The sequence below is a fragment of the Papio anubis genome, chromosome 16 (assembly GCF_008728515.1).
Source record: "Papio anubis isolate 15944 chromosome 16, Panubis1.0, whole genome shotgun sequence".
Classification (NCBI taxonomy): Eukaryota; Metazoa; Chordata; class Mammalia; order Primates; family Cercopithecidae; genus Papio; species Papio anubis.
In genome coordinates this window covers 56,762,531-56,777,862 of record NC_044991.1, presented here as the reverse complement: position 1 = coordinate 56,777,862, position 15,332 = coordinate 56,762,531, and the positions used below count along the sequence as shown (strand labels likewise).

Sequence of the window (15,332 nt, the reverse complement as noted above, 5' to 3'; positions counted from 1 at the left end):
AAATTTTTAAATTCATGTATCTGTGTACACAATTGGAAAAAGCAGTTTTCGTAACTAAATTGAATGGGAGACCTACTTTCTGTTCGTCTTAATTGAAATCTGATAATAAGATATTTGAAAGTAAGTTTAAATGCTAGTTCTCCTCGAACTCCTCCAGAAAATTCTTTACATGCTCAAACTGACTCTTCAACTTTGCTACAAGATTTACAAAAGTCACTCTAGCCTTCCTCAGGCCTTTCTCAGTCTATTGGAGATGTAAATTTAACCATGTCTTTGAAATGTTAACATCCAAGGAATTAGATAAGCAGCATTCCAACTAACATTGGATTTGAAAAAGAGTTAAAGTTTAGACCCACCACCAAATTCCTTTTCTCAGTGGATAAATTTAGGTCAGGAAAGAAACATTTGAAAGAATTAATTTGAATTCTTTGTTTTGGATTATTTGTATGACTCTTCACATTTAGGGGTATCCATTTCTAATCCTTTCTACCCACATGAGCATCTTCTGATTTCCTGTTTTACCACTGTCTGTTTGTGTTTGTTGTTTTTTGGTTTTTTTTAGACAGATTTTCACTCTTGTTGCCCAGGCTGGAGAGCAGTGGCGTGATCTTGGCTCACTGCAACCTCCGCCTCCCACGTTCGAGCGATTCTCCTGCCTCAGCCTCCCAAGTAGTGGGGATTACAGGCACATACCACCACGCCCAGCTAATTTTTTGTATTTTTAGTAGAGATGGGATTTCTCCATGTTGGCCAGGCTGGTCTTGAACTCCTGACCTTAGGTGATCCACCCGCCTTGGCCTCCCAAGGTGCTGCGATTACAGGTGTGAGCCACCGTGCCCAGCCACCACTGTCTCTCTTAATCTTCTCTTTGGCCTTTGTGTATGGTGGTCAGCTAAGAAATTGAGACCCTAGAGAATATGGTCAGATAGATTTGTGTTGCACTACCTTGAGGCTAGTGAAACTCTCCTTTCTTTGAGCTGTTCTTGGAAGAGATCTGGATCTTGAATGGCTGCAAATATTTTTGTTCCACTTTGGAGATCTTGGATAAATCAATAAAAGGCATTTGGGGTTTGGTCTGTGCATTGGTTTTGAGTCATCTGTTCAGGTATAACTTTGATTTAAAACTTGGGTTTATATTTAGAATATGATAAGAACTTTTGGTTTATTTGTTTAGCCTTCTCTCCAGCTAATAAAAACATATGCTCAAAAAGAAAGTAAACAATCAAGCAAATTTCAAAGACAAACAGCTTTAAATAGTGATTACCCTAGAACTCTAATAAACAATCATGTCCCACTCCCAAAACTCCTTCTTAATGTAAATTTCAGAAAGAAGAAGAAAAGAAACAGGAATGTTTACTGTTTGCCCAGCTAAAGTCAGATAAAACAATTTTTAACAGCTCTAAAGTGAGAAGTTGAATTATTAATAATTAAAAGCTGATATTTAGGATATATATATAGAGACCTCTGTTCACCCTGTAAAAGCTTCTCAGTAGACTGTATTTCTCTCTTCTTAAGCCCCTGCTAACTATATGTGCTCTCTCTACCTACTTCTCTTCTTATTGACATGATTTTTGCTATGGATGAAGTAAAATTTCATTGGCCTTTTGGAAAAGAGGATCTCCTAAATTGGCTCCTCTAAAACTTGTTCTATTTCTTCTCGCTTCTGCTCATTCTTTCTTTCACCATCTCTAATACCATCTGAAGAAATACAGAGGAGACTTCTAGCAGCCCTGAGACCCCTTGAGGAACCTAGAAGGAGGTGCCACAACCCCCGTTTTGAACGTTTTTTGTCTTCCTTGTGATGTTCCCTAAGAGACATGGGTAGGCTTGTCTCAGATCTAAAGCTCTGCTGTCTTTGACTTTGAGTTCCTTGAGCTCTGTGGCTAGTGTGAGAGAGAATTTGACCCTGGTGTGTGTGACGGCTGGCAAGTCACTGGTGAGAGCTGCAGCTTTGGAAGTAGCTGACAGCATGTGCAAGGTGTGGTTATTCCTGCAGGAAGCTATTTGTTTCTTTGTGAGTTTAGAAGAGACAGGCACGAGGCTAAGGAAATGCTTATCAACAAGGGCTAAGATTCCTCTGAGGGATGAGCTGACTGTCTTAATTTAATTTAATAATTGTCTTAATTTAATACTTAATTTAGGAGAGCTAAATAATTAAATATGAGGCCAAAGTACATAAGAAAGCGGCAGTCTTTTATTGCAAATATGCACACACTCTCAGGCCAGGTTCTGGGTCCACAAGTAGGAGGGGCCGAAGAAGTCACGCGCGCTCCTGCAGGCAGCAGACTTTTATGCATTGGTACTGGAAGGGGGAGGGCAGTGGGCGGGATAAGGGCGTGATAGGGGCGTCTCCATAGGCGTGGCCGGGTAAGTTTCGATCTCTTCGGATTGACGTCACCTGGCGCATGCTCGGTTGATCTGCATCTTCCCGGCGCGGCCTGCATTTTCCCGCGGGAAAGTTGGTGAGGAAGAACCCGGAAGCAACATAGATTGTGCCTTCTTGTTCACCTTCCTCCATCTTGTCCTTTCTCCCTCACCCAAACACTGACCACAGAGGAGGCTAATTGGTGTTGGGTCTCCCACCAGCTTCTGGGAACCTCCTTGCAATAAGGTATGTTGTGGAAGTGTTCAGCAGGCCAGTGCTACGATATTTGCCTCTTTGTGGGGACCCGGGATTCAGTGTAAAAGTGAGAGCCATGCTTTTTAAAGATCTAGATGCTCTGCCCTCCAGCCGTGCCTGCTTTTCACGATTCAAATATTAGGTGCTGAAAACTGCAAATGCTTTCTTGGCCCCATTTGTTAATGGGCTTGGCCCTAAGCTCAGTGATCTGGGTTTTAAAAAAAAGGGAAACTGGCGTTTCATCCCTAATATAATACTTTCTGGCATTTGACTGGCTGTTTTGAAAGGGTTTCTGATTGTTTCCTCATAAAATCCTGTAGTGAGTTCCCATGGTTTTGTGTTTCCTTGGCATGCATTCATTCTTAAGCTCCCTCTAAATAACACACCCAAATTCCTCTTTGAAAATGTTTAAATTCTCTCTCTGCTTTGAGATATAAATTGTATACCACAGACTTGGTAAGGGTTTTGGCCATGTGGGAAAGACAAACTTTAACTAGTTTAATTTATAGAGGCACAATTTAATCCAACTGTCCTTTTAAATTAGTGGGTTTTAGCTAAAACTGTAAACTCAAAGCTAAATATCTTTATTTGTATCTGTCTGTATTTTTATGTGTACATGTGTACATGTATGTGTTTGTGTATTGTCTACATGACACCCACTTCACTTAAAGATAAATGAATGATCATAAATTAAGTAAGCTCAAATATTTTTAAAGTTCATATGACTTTAGTAATTTCTGGTAAATAAAATTAATTTTAATATTGTTGGTGAAGTAAAATTAAAATGCCTTCAGAATTATCAGTGTTAAATATAATTCAGAATTTTTTTGCATAGGCCATTGGTGAGACAGATTTTCATAGTTAGATCTGATTGAAAACTGAATTTATACCGTCTCTCCTAGATGTTTTAATGTCATAAAATTGTTGCCTCTGTGACACCTTTATACTTATTTAACTTCTCTGTGGCCTTATGTCTTTGGTATTGAGCCCATAGATTCCAGGGTCAAGAAAAGTGGTCATGGTGAGATCTAGGGACATAGGTGTGTTTCCATCGCCGGGGCCCCATCCTTCCTGCCCCAGCTGTGCCTCTTGGCAATTCTGGGAGGGGTCCAATCCTTCAGGCATTGCCTTCACAACTCTGTCCTCTCTCCTGGGCTCTGCATCTTGTATATAACAATTAAATAAAGAAATATTTTGATCAAAAGAGAGAAATGAGAAAGTAAAGAAACTTAAAAAATTTTTTTTATTTTTAGTTCTGGGGTGCATGTGCAGGTTTGTTACATTAACGTGTGCCATGGTGGTTTGCTGCACCTATCAACCCATCACCTAGGTATTAAGCCCAGCATGCATTCGCTGTTTTTACTAATGTTCTGTCTCCCCAGGCCCCACCCCCATCAGGCCCCAGTGTGTGTTGTTCTCCTCCCTGTGTCCATGTGTTCCCATTGTTCAGCTCCCACTTATAAGTGGGAACATGCAGTGTTTGGTTTTTTGTTCCTGCGTTAGTTTCCTGAGGATAATAGCTTCCAGCTTCATTCATGTCCCTGCAAAGGACATGATCTCATTACTTTTTATGGCTGCATAGTATTCCATAGTGTATATGTACCACATTTTCTTTATCAAGTCTATCTTTAATGGGCATTTGGGTTGATTCCATGTCTTTGCTATTGTGAATAGTGCTGCAATGAACATACATGTGCATGTATCTTTGTAATAGAATGATTTATATTCCTTTGGGTATATATTCTGTAATGGGATTGCTGGGTCAAATAGTATTTCTGGCTCTAGATCTTTGAGGAATCACCACACCATCTTCAACAATGGTTGAACTAATTTACATTCCCACCAACAGTGTAAAAGCGTTCTTATTTCTCTGCAACCTTGCCAGCATCTGTTTTTTTCTTGACTTTTTAATAGTGGCTATTCTGACTGGCATGAGATGGTATCTCATTATGGTTTTAATTTGCATTTCTCTAATGATCAATGATGTTAAGCTTTTTAAATGTTTGTTGGCTGCATGAATGTCTTCTTTTGAGAAGTGTCTGTTCATGTCACAAATAAACCATTTATCTGAGTAATGTGAGTCCCCTTTAAAGCATCATGCTCAGAGAGGCATTAGAATGAGACAGCAATCATATCCCACTTCCCTGCCTGAGCTAAGTGATCCTCTCTTGAAGCTGCTTCTCAGGTGGACTCTAGACTAACTGACACCCCACATAGCTATAAATTAATCTAACATGTCTCACACAAACACCATAACTCCTATCCTACAGTTCAACCATGTATAGCCAATAGCCAATAACTAATTAATGTTATTCTGTAAGCAATGAGAGTACCTGAAAAATGTAATCACCCCTTCTCCTAATTCATTCTTTTTTCTTTAAAAGCTCAAGTCTGTCCTTTGTAGACCAGAACACTTCCCAAGGTAACATGGAAGTGTACCATGGCTTGCATTCCTCAAATTAGGCCCCAATAAACTTATTTTGGTACAGTGAGGCTCTCTCTGCTCCATGTGCTGACAGATTTCCAGGCATTTGCCTGGTTCAGCAGCCTGAACTGCCCAATTCTCCCTAGACATAGATGGTGGTGCAGCGAAGCTGTTTGTGCTCCACAGGCAGACAGATCTCCAGGCATTTGGAGCACTCACTTGCATGGTTCAGCTGTCTCAATTGCTCCACCCCTCTTGTGCAGAGACCCTGTTTGCTACACTCCCAGGCAGATATCCAGGAAATCAGAGCATTGACTTGCCTGCTGTAACAGCCTGAGTTACCCCACACCTCTTGTTCAGAACTCTTAGTGCAGAGGAGCCCTCTCTGCTCTATACCCAGGAAGATCTCTAGACATTTGGAGAATCCACTTTCCTGGATTAAAATGGACCCTTGAATCATCAGGGAGGGCTGCTTAGAGAGGTTCAGCTGGTGCCACTACCCATCCCTGTACAGAGATCTTGGGACTAAGGAGGTTTCCCAGCTCCACATGTAGGCACACCTCTGGGCACTTGGGAGCTGCACACTGGATTCTCTCTTGGTACTGGTGCTGGGGCCTGCTACTGGGAGACAAGAAGGCAACCTGCCCAGTCAGGCCCCATGCTTCATGGCCCCTAACCACCTGGGGTTGAGCAGGGAGCTCAGAACATTGTGCATTCCACAAATCAGCCCATTGCCTAAGGCAACATGAGGGTTTCTTCCAGTAAACAAAGATCAAGAGTATACCCACCACTTTGGGTAACAAAGATCAAGAGTATACCTGGCCAGAAGCCCAGAGATGATGCTTATAGGTTAAATAGCCCAGCCCAATATAAAATCTGCCAGAAGAAATGCATAGGGCTCTAGAAGCAAAACCAAAAGATCCTATCCAGCATTCTCTATAGTTACAACCCCTGGGGTGGGGAAGGGGCAAGGAAAAAAGGAAAGGAAAAGACGAAATATATATTATAGGGAAAGAAATATACGAAAATCTTACCCACCTTAAAATATTTACAAAAGTCAGAAAGGCCAGAGTCTCCGGATAAGAATGAACCAGCACAAGAATTCTGGCACCATGAAAAATCTGAATATAGTAACATGTCGGCACCACTGCCAGTGCAGATGTGCACATGGATGCCAGTGGGCCTCCCCACCAGCAAGATAAAAGGGGAAAAAAAACCCATCCAAAGGACAGCAACTTCAAAACCCATCCAGAGGACAGCAGTTTCAAAGACTGAAGGAGCGTCAGCTCACAAAGATGAGAAAGAACCAGCACAAGAATTCTGGCAATGCAAAGAGCCAGAGTACCTTCTTACCTTCAAACAATTGTACTAGGTTCCCAGGAATTATTCTTAACCAGGCTGAAATAGTTGAAATAACAGAAATAGAATTCAGAATATGGATGGCAACAAAAATCACTGACATTCATGAGAAAGTTGAAATTCAATCCAAAGATTCTAAGACATACAATAAAATGAAACATGAGATGAAAGACAAAAAGTCCATCATAAGAAAGAACGAATCTGATCTCATAGAGCCAAAAAACTCACTTCAAGAATTTCAGACTATAATTGCAAGTATTAATAGCAGAATCAAGCAACCTGAGGAAAGAATCTCAGAGCTTGAAAACTGCCTCTGTGGAATAACTCAGTCAGACAAATATAAAGAATAAATAATAAGGAAGACAGAATAAAACTTCTGAGAAATATGGGATTACATGAATACACCAACTCTGTGACTCATTGGCATCCCTGAATGAGAAGGAGAGAAACCAAGCAACTGGGAAAAAATATTTCAAGATATCATCTATGAAAATTTGCTCAACCTTGCTTGAGAGGCCAACTTTTAAATTTAGGAAATGCAGAAAACCCCTGTGAGATACTACATAGAAAAGAGCATCCCCAAGACACATAGTCATCAGATTCTCCAAGGTCAAAATGAAAGATAAAATGTTAGAGGCAGCTAGAAAGAAGGAGAAAGTTGCCTACAAAGAGAAGCTCATTTGTCCATTAGCAGAAGCCCTATAAACCAGAAGAGATTGGGGCTATATTTAGCATTCTTAAAAAAAAGAATTTTCAACAAGAATTTCATATCCAGCCAAACTTAGCTTCATAAGAGGAGAAATAAGATTCTTTTCAGGAAAACCAATGCTAAGGGAATTTGTTACCACCAGACCTGCCTTACAAGAGGTCCTGAAGAGGGTGCTAAACATAAAAAGGAAATACTATTAGCAGCCACTGCAAAGTACATAGTACAATGACATTATAAAGTAACCACACAAACAAGTCTGCATAATAACCAGCTAAAAGCATGATGACAGGATCAAATCCACACATATCAATACTAACCTTGATTACTAAATGCGCTAAATCCCCCAATTAAAAGGCACAGAGTGGAAAGCTGGATAAAGAAGCAAAACTCAATGATATGCTGTCTTAAGAGACTCATTCCACATGCAATGACACATATAGGCTCAAAGTAAAGGGATGGAGAAAGATCTACCATGCAAACAGAAAACAAAAGAGCAAAGATTGGTATTTTCATATCAGATAAAACAAGCTTTAAACCAACGACAGTAAAAAAAAAAAAATCCAAAGAAGGTCAATAAAGGTTTCCATTCAACAAGAACACTTAGCTAAATATATATACAACCAACATTGGAGCACCTAGATTCATAAAACAAGTACTTCCAGACTGACAAAAAGACTCAGACAGCCACACAACAGTAGTGGTAGCTCAAATTCTGGATTTGAACTCAGCATTTGACTAATTGGACCTAATAGACATCTACAGAATACTCCACCCATCAACTACAGAATACACATCCTTCTCATCTATGCATGGAATATAATCCAAGATTGGCCATATGCTAGGCCATGCAGTACGTCTAAATAAATTCAAAAAATCAAAATCATACCAACCATACTCTCTGACCACAGTGGAATAAAAACAGAAATTGATACCAAGAAGATGTCTCAAAACCACACAATTACATGGAAATTAAACAACTTACTCCTGAATGACTTTTGGGTAAACAACAAAATCAAGGTAGAAATAAAAAAATTCTTAAATGGAATCAGAGAAACAATCTACCAAACTCTTTGGGATGCAGCAAAAGCAGTGTTAAGAGGAAGGTTTATGACACTAAATGCCTATATCGAAAAGTTAGAAACATCTCAAAATAATGATCTAATGTCCCACTTACAGAAACTAGAAAAACAAGAAGAAACTAAACCCAAAGCTAGCAGAAGAAAAGAAATAACTAAAATCAAGGCAGAACTGAACAAAATTGAGACTCAAAAACCCATACAAAGAATCAACAAACCCAAAAGTTGGTTCTTTTAGAGGATAGCTAAGACTAATGGAACACTAGCTAGACTAACAAAGAAAAACATAAGATCCAAATAAGCACAATCAGAAATGACAAAAGTGGCAACAGCCAATACCACAGAAATAAAAAAGATACTCACAGACTATTATGAACACTTCTGTGCACACAAACTATATAGAGAAAGTAGATGTTCCTGGAAACACAGAATCTCTCAAGATTATATCAAAAAGAAATGGAAACACCAAACATCAATATCAATTTCCAAAATTGAATCAATAATTTAAAAAAAAATCTACCAACCAACAAAAGCCCTGAACAAGATGAATTCTACCAGACATACAAAGAAGAACTTGTACCAATTCTACTGAAACTATTCCAAAAAATCGAATAAGAGGGATTCCTCCCAAATTCATTCTATGAAGCCAGCATCTCCCTCATACCAAAACCTGGCAAAGACACACACAAACACACACACACACACGCACCAAACAAACAAAACAAAACAAAACAAAAAAACAAACAAAAAACCACAGGCTAATATCCCTGATGAACATAGGCTCGAAAATCCTCAACAAAACACTTGTAAATTGAATTCAACAGCACATCAAATGGTTAATTCACTGTGATCAAGTAGGCTTTATTCCTGGGATGCAAGGTTGGGTCAACATCAGAAAATCAATAAATGTGATCCACCACATAAACAGAATTAAAAACAAATTTTTTTTTTAATTCTGAAAAAGCTTTTGTTTTGAAAAAGCTTTTGATAAAATCTGACATCCCTTCATGATAATAATCCCAAAGAAACTAGGCATCAAAAGAATACACCTCAAAATAATGAGAGCCATCGATGACAAACCCACAGCCAGTATCATAGTAAATGGGCAAAAACTGGCAGTGTTTCCTTTGAGAACTGGAGCAAGAAAAGGATGAGGATGCCCACTTTCACCACTCCTATTCAACATAGTACTGGAATTCCTGGTCAGACCAATCAAGCAAGAGTAGGAAGTAAAAGAAATCAAAATAGGAAAAAAAGAAATCAAACTATCTCTCTTTGCAAATAATATGATTCTATACATGGAAAACCCTCAAGACTCTGCCAAAAAGTTCCTGGAGCTGATAAACAACTTCAGCAAAATTTCTGAATATAAAATCAATGTACAAAAAGCAGTAGCATTTCTATACACCAACAATATCCAACACAATCCCATTCACAATAACCACACACAGAAAATACCTAGGAATACATCTAACCAAGGAGGTGAAAGATCTCTAAAAGGAGAACTGTGAAATAATGCTGAAAGAAATCACAGATGATGAAAACAAATAAAAAACACTCCATGCTCATGTATTGGAAGAATCAATATTATTAAAATGGCTATACTACCCAAAGCAATCTACAGATTCAAACTACTGATGTCATTTTTCACAGAATTAGAACTACCAGTGTCCCCTAGCATCTTGATAAGATACCTGTGATATTGTGAAATTTGTATTTAGTTTTGGTCTCAATTTCTTTTCCCTGTAGCTGCCATGAGAAGTCCAAATAAAAACAGGAGCGGAAAACAGCAAATTAGAATTATCTTTCTCTTTTCTGAATAATCCCCTCAGGAAACAAGTTTGGTGAATTGGCTTTCAAAATACAAACAAGAGCACAGGCATCCTCCCCCAACCCAGAGAGTCTATTTACAAAAGCATTTTTGAAAGGAGGAGGAAAAATTCCTCAAGGACATCTTGGTGTGTGGTGTGTCAAGGCAGGAAGGGTTGTGCAGCTAAAAAGTGATTTCCTGGGATTATGGTGCCTGTTTAGACACAAATATGTTTTAAGACTGGAAGGTTGGAGCCAGGCGCAGTGGTTCACACCTGTAATTCCAGCACTTTGGGAGGCCAAGGTGGGTGGATCACCTGAGGTCAGGTGTTTGAGACCAGCTCGGCCAACATGGTGAAACCCTGTCTCTACTAAAAATACAAAAATTAGCCGGGCATGGTGGTGCATGCCTGTAATCCCAGCTACTCAGGAGGCTGAGGCAGAAGAATCACTTGAACGCAGGAGGTGGAGGTTGCAGTGAGCCGAGATTGTGCCACTGCACTCCAGCCTGGGCGACATAGCAAGACCCCATCTCAAAAAAGAAAAGAAAAGAAAAGACTGGAGGGTTTCAACACTGAGGCTGGTATGTGGGCAGGACTTTACCTGAGCTGCTTCTTTTCAGCACCTGATGCCTGCACCCTGGGAGTGGCCCTGGCCATGCCACTGGTGCCTCAAAAGAGTTGTACCCAGCGCACACAATTCTAAAGCACTTACACCCAGAAATGCTGTTCTCAAGCCCAGCATCATGGGGGATCACCTGTACAAGGGGGGAAAAAAAACTTTTCCTCTGTGACCTCAAGACATACAAATCAGGGGTTCTCAGTGCTGGCTGTATATTAGAATCTGCAGTCATTAAAATTGTCAGATGCTTATGTCAGACCAATTAAAGCAGCATTTCTACAAGGTAGACTGGGTCTGGGAATTTTTTTTTTTTTTTCTAGTTTCTCAGGTGATTCTAAGGAGAAGCCAGATGGAAAACTACTTAATCCCACACTAAACTCATTTATACTTCAGGCCTGTGGGAGAGCTGATTCACCTGAGGTCACATGGTTTCAGCATGACATAGCTCATGTTTCTTGAACATTTACTGCATGTCAGAGCTGTTCTAGCACATTATGTAATTTAAATAATTCAGTCATTACCCCAGTCTGTGAGGTAGGTGTTATCAACAGATGAGGACATCAAGGCCCATGTGGGGAAATGCCTTGTCCCAGGTCACAGAGCCAGGAGGTGGCAGAGCTGGGATGTGGCCCAGGCAGTCAGGCTCCTGCCCATGCTCTTCTAACCACTGTTCTATAGCTGCTCAGTAATAACCCTACACCAACACCATTTGGGACTTTGTGCCTATCCTTTCCAGTCCTCACAGAACCCAGAATAGTGGCCATGATCATCCCATTTCACACATGGGGAAACTGAGGACTCAAGGGCACCAAGGTTTTCCCAAGATCACACGACCTTGGGAAAACAACCTCATCATTTACTGAGGTCTATCCTCTCCCCAGGCTCACTGTATTCTCATAAAATCCTGGAATGGTTAGTATAATTATCTACATTCTACATATGGGAAAACTGAGGCTCAGCAAAGGGAACTGGGCTGCCCAAGATCACACAGCCTTGAAATAACACCTTGATGTGGAGGCACCTACAATGTGCTACGTGATTTACACACAGGAACCCCAATTCTTTTCACTCTGCTAAAAGGAGTCCATGATTATCACCATTTTACAGATGAGAACTGAGGCTGAGACAAATGAAGGCCCTGTCTCCTCTTCCCCTACTGCATCCTATTGGGCATTTCCTGTGCCCTCAAAACTTTTTTATTTCCATCTACAGAGCAACTGCCTTGACATCTCAAGCCCCAACACTGATTGACACCTCCCTTTTCCCTCTGATGCTCAGCACAGCTGTTTTTCCCCAACACCCTTCTGCCTTCCTCTCTTCTCATTCAAGTGATCATTTAGACTGATGGCATGAAAGAGGAGTGAGCACTCTACTAGGAGTTAGCAGATCTGAGTTACTCCTGAGCCCCTTACTAGCTGTCATTGTTTAGGCATAGGATGAACCATCTGGAAACTTCCATGCCTTTGTCTGTAATCTGTATGTATTAGTCCGTTTTCATGCTGCTGATAAAGACATACCCGAGACTGGGCAATTTACAAAAAGAAAGGTCTAATGGACCTAAAGAAAGAGTTCTATGTGGCTGGGGAGGCCTCACAATCATGGTGGAAGTCAGGGAGGAGCAAGTCACGTCTTACCTGGATGGCAGCAGGCAGAGAGAGAGTTGTGCAGGGAAACTCCCATTTTTAAAACCATCAGATCTTGTGAGACTTATTCACTATCACAAGAACAGCATGGGAAAACTTGCCCCCATGATTTAATTACCTCCCACTGGGTTCCTCCCATGAAACATGGGAATTGTGGGAGTTACAATTCAAGATGAGGTTTGGGTGGGGACACAGCCAAGCCATGTAATTCTACCCCTGGCCTCTACCTGATGTCCTCACATTTCAAAACCAATCATGTCTTCCCAACAGTCCCCCAAAATCTTAACTAATTTCAGCATTAACTCAAAAGTCCACAGTTTAAAGTCTCACCTGAGACAAGGCAAGTCCCTTCAGCCTATGAGCCTGTAAAATCAAAAGCAAGTTACTTACTTCCTAGATACAATGGGGTACAGGTCTTGGGTAAGTACAGTCATTACAAATGGGAGAAATTGGCCAAAACAAAAGTGCTTACAGGCCCCATGCAAGTCTGAAATCCAACAGGGCAGTCAGATCTTTAAAGCTCCAAAATTATCTCCTTTGACTCCATGTCTCTTATCTGGATCACGCCAATGCAACAGGTGAGTTCTCACGGTTTTGGGCAGCTCTGCCCCTGTGGTTTTGCGGGGTACAACCTCCTTCCTGGATGCTTTCATGGGCTGGTGTTGAGCATCTGTGGCTTTTCAGGATGCATCGTGCAAGCTGTCAGTGGATCTACCATTCTGGGATCTGGAGAACAATGGTTCTCTTCTCACAACTCCACTAGGCAGCACCCCAGTGGGAACTCTGTGTGGAGGCTCCCACCCTACATTTCCCATCCACAATGCCCTAGAAGAGGTTCTCCGTGCGGGCCCTGCCCCAGCAGCAAACTTCTGCCTGGGCATCCAGGCATTCCCATGCATCCTCTGAAACCTAGGTGTAAGTTCCCAAACCTCAATTCTTGGCTTCTGTGCACCTGCAGGCTCTACACCATGTGGAAGCTCCCAAGGCTTGGGCTTGCACCCTCTGAAGCCATAGCCTGAGCTGTACCTTGTCCCCTTTCAGTCATGGCTGGAGTGGCTGGGATGCAGGGCACCAAGTCCCTAGACTGCACATAGAGAGGCTGCTGTGGCCACTCCTGTGACTCTGGGATCAGCTCCATGACCTGAGAAGGGGTCAGGACTGGCAGCCTGTCTGGGAGCTGGGAAGGAAAGTTATGGTACCTGTTATGAGCTGAATGTGTCCCCCCAAAATGAATTTGTTGAATCCCCAAACCCCAGCACCACAGAATGTGACTGTATTTGGACACAGGGCCTTTAAGAAGGAATTAAGTTAAATAATATTGCTGGGGTGGGCATTAATCCGATATGAGTGGTGTTCCCATAAGAAGAGAAGATTAGGACACAGACACACACAGAGGGAAAACTGCGTGTTAAGACACAAGGAGGAGATGGCCTTCTACAAGCCAAAGAGTGAGAACTCAGTAGAAACTAACCCAACCCTGGTGATACCTTCATCTTGGACTTCAGACACCAGAACTGTGAGGAAGCAAATGTCTGTCGTATTAGCCACCCTGTCTGTGGTACTTTGTTAAGGAAGCCCTTACAAACAAATATAGGATTCAATAAAAAGAAAATGTGGAACTTCTACTTTTTTTTTTTTTTTTTAAGACAGAGTCTTGCTCTGTTGCCAGGCTGTAGTACAGTGGCACGATCTCAGCTCACTGCAACCTCCGCCTCCCAGGTTCAAGCAATTCTCCTGCTTCAGCCTCCCAAGTAGCTGGGACTACAGGTGTGTGCCACCATGTTGCGGGCTAATTTTTTTTTTTTTTGTAATTTTAGTAGAGACGGGGTTTCACCATGTTGACCAGGCTGATCTCAAACTCCTAACCTCAGATGATCTGCCCACCTTGGCCTCCCAAAGTGCTGGGATTACAGGAGCGAACCACCACACCCGGTGGAAAATGTGAACTTCTTAAAGAGAAAGTGGCCACAGAGAAATGGCTGGTAAGATTAGATCACAGAGGAGGGAGGAGCAGTGGGAAACACGGACCAAAGCGAGAAGCACCCTTAGGGAGGATGGTGACTGAACACCCCCAATTGCTCTCCTGCCCAACTGAAGCAGGCACCATTTCCGACTTTACATCTTCAGGGTGGTAAAGAGAGAGGGCTGGCCCTGGAGCCACACAACCCTGTTAGGCTATCTCTGAGCTCATTCTGTGGCCTTGGACAAGTCACTTTGCCTCCTGGAGCCTTCAAGAGCCTTAGGTATTCAAATAATAATTTTTCTAAAAGTGTTTTGTTAACTGAAATATTATAAAAATGTAAGTAAATGTGGTGTTGTTGATTGGAGCATCCTGTGATTTGATGCCTCCGGTAGCCAGCTGCAGATCCACAGAGAAAGTGCTCAGCTCCCTGATGTTCTGCTCTCAAACAATACCCAGTCCTTGGCCTTCCTTAGCATCACTTGTGTTTGTCTGGAATCCCTGGAAGCCCAGAGGCAGGGCATGGTCCTTCAGGTAGGAAGAAAAAATTCTAGCCCAAGGCAGTGCTCACCTGTGAGTCTCAGCAGTAAATCCAGCAGCAGGAATGGAGCAGGGTTTGGGGGCCAGAAGGTGGGGAAAGGGGTCAGGAGACCTCAGCAGCCTGCTCTGTCTAAATGCCTGTGCTGGGGAGATCCCAGACTCTGCTCTGTGGAGTGAAGACAAGTCCTGCTTCCCTCAATTCAAGAAGTGACTCTGATGGAGTGAGACAGTAACCTGCTTTGGGACTGTGAAATAGAGACCAGGCACAGCAGGCAGCTACAATGCAAGGAGCTACTCATGCTCCATTTTCAGGAGAATGAGACAGGCTTAGCAGAAAAAATGCTTCCTTGCTGCCTGGAGCCTGTGCTCCCTCCAAATAGCCCCTATCTCCATCTTCAGATCACATTGAGGTCTTAGGCCAAGAAGGACGTGTGGTTATAAAATGTTTCATAAACTCCCAACCTCAAGACCAGAGGATATGGTTGGCTTGTGGTCTCATTTTACACCAGCCTCAACCATGTCCTACTCAGCTGGAGGCAGGAGGAGGGTTCAGAGGACTTGCTCAGTGTT

General features: G+C 42.0%; 1 long non-coding RNA gene across 1 annotated transcript in view; it reads left to right on the top strand.

Annotated features, from left to right (window-relative positions):
* Positions 1 to 2,332: 2,332 nt before the first annotated feature.
* The window catches only part of LOC103888071, a 57,012-nt gene continuing 44,012 nt past the window's right edge, over positions 2,333 to 15,332 (top strand). Inside the window, exon 1 of the long non-coding RNA XR_002515173.2 lies at positions 2,333 to 2,611. This is a non-coding gene — a long non-coding RNA (uncharacterized LOC103888071). The remainder of the gene's footprint in view (positions 2,612 to 15,332) is intronic.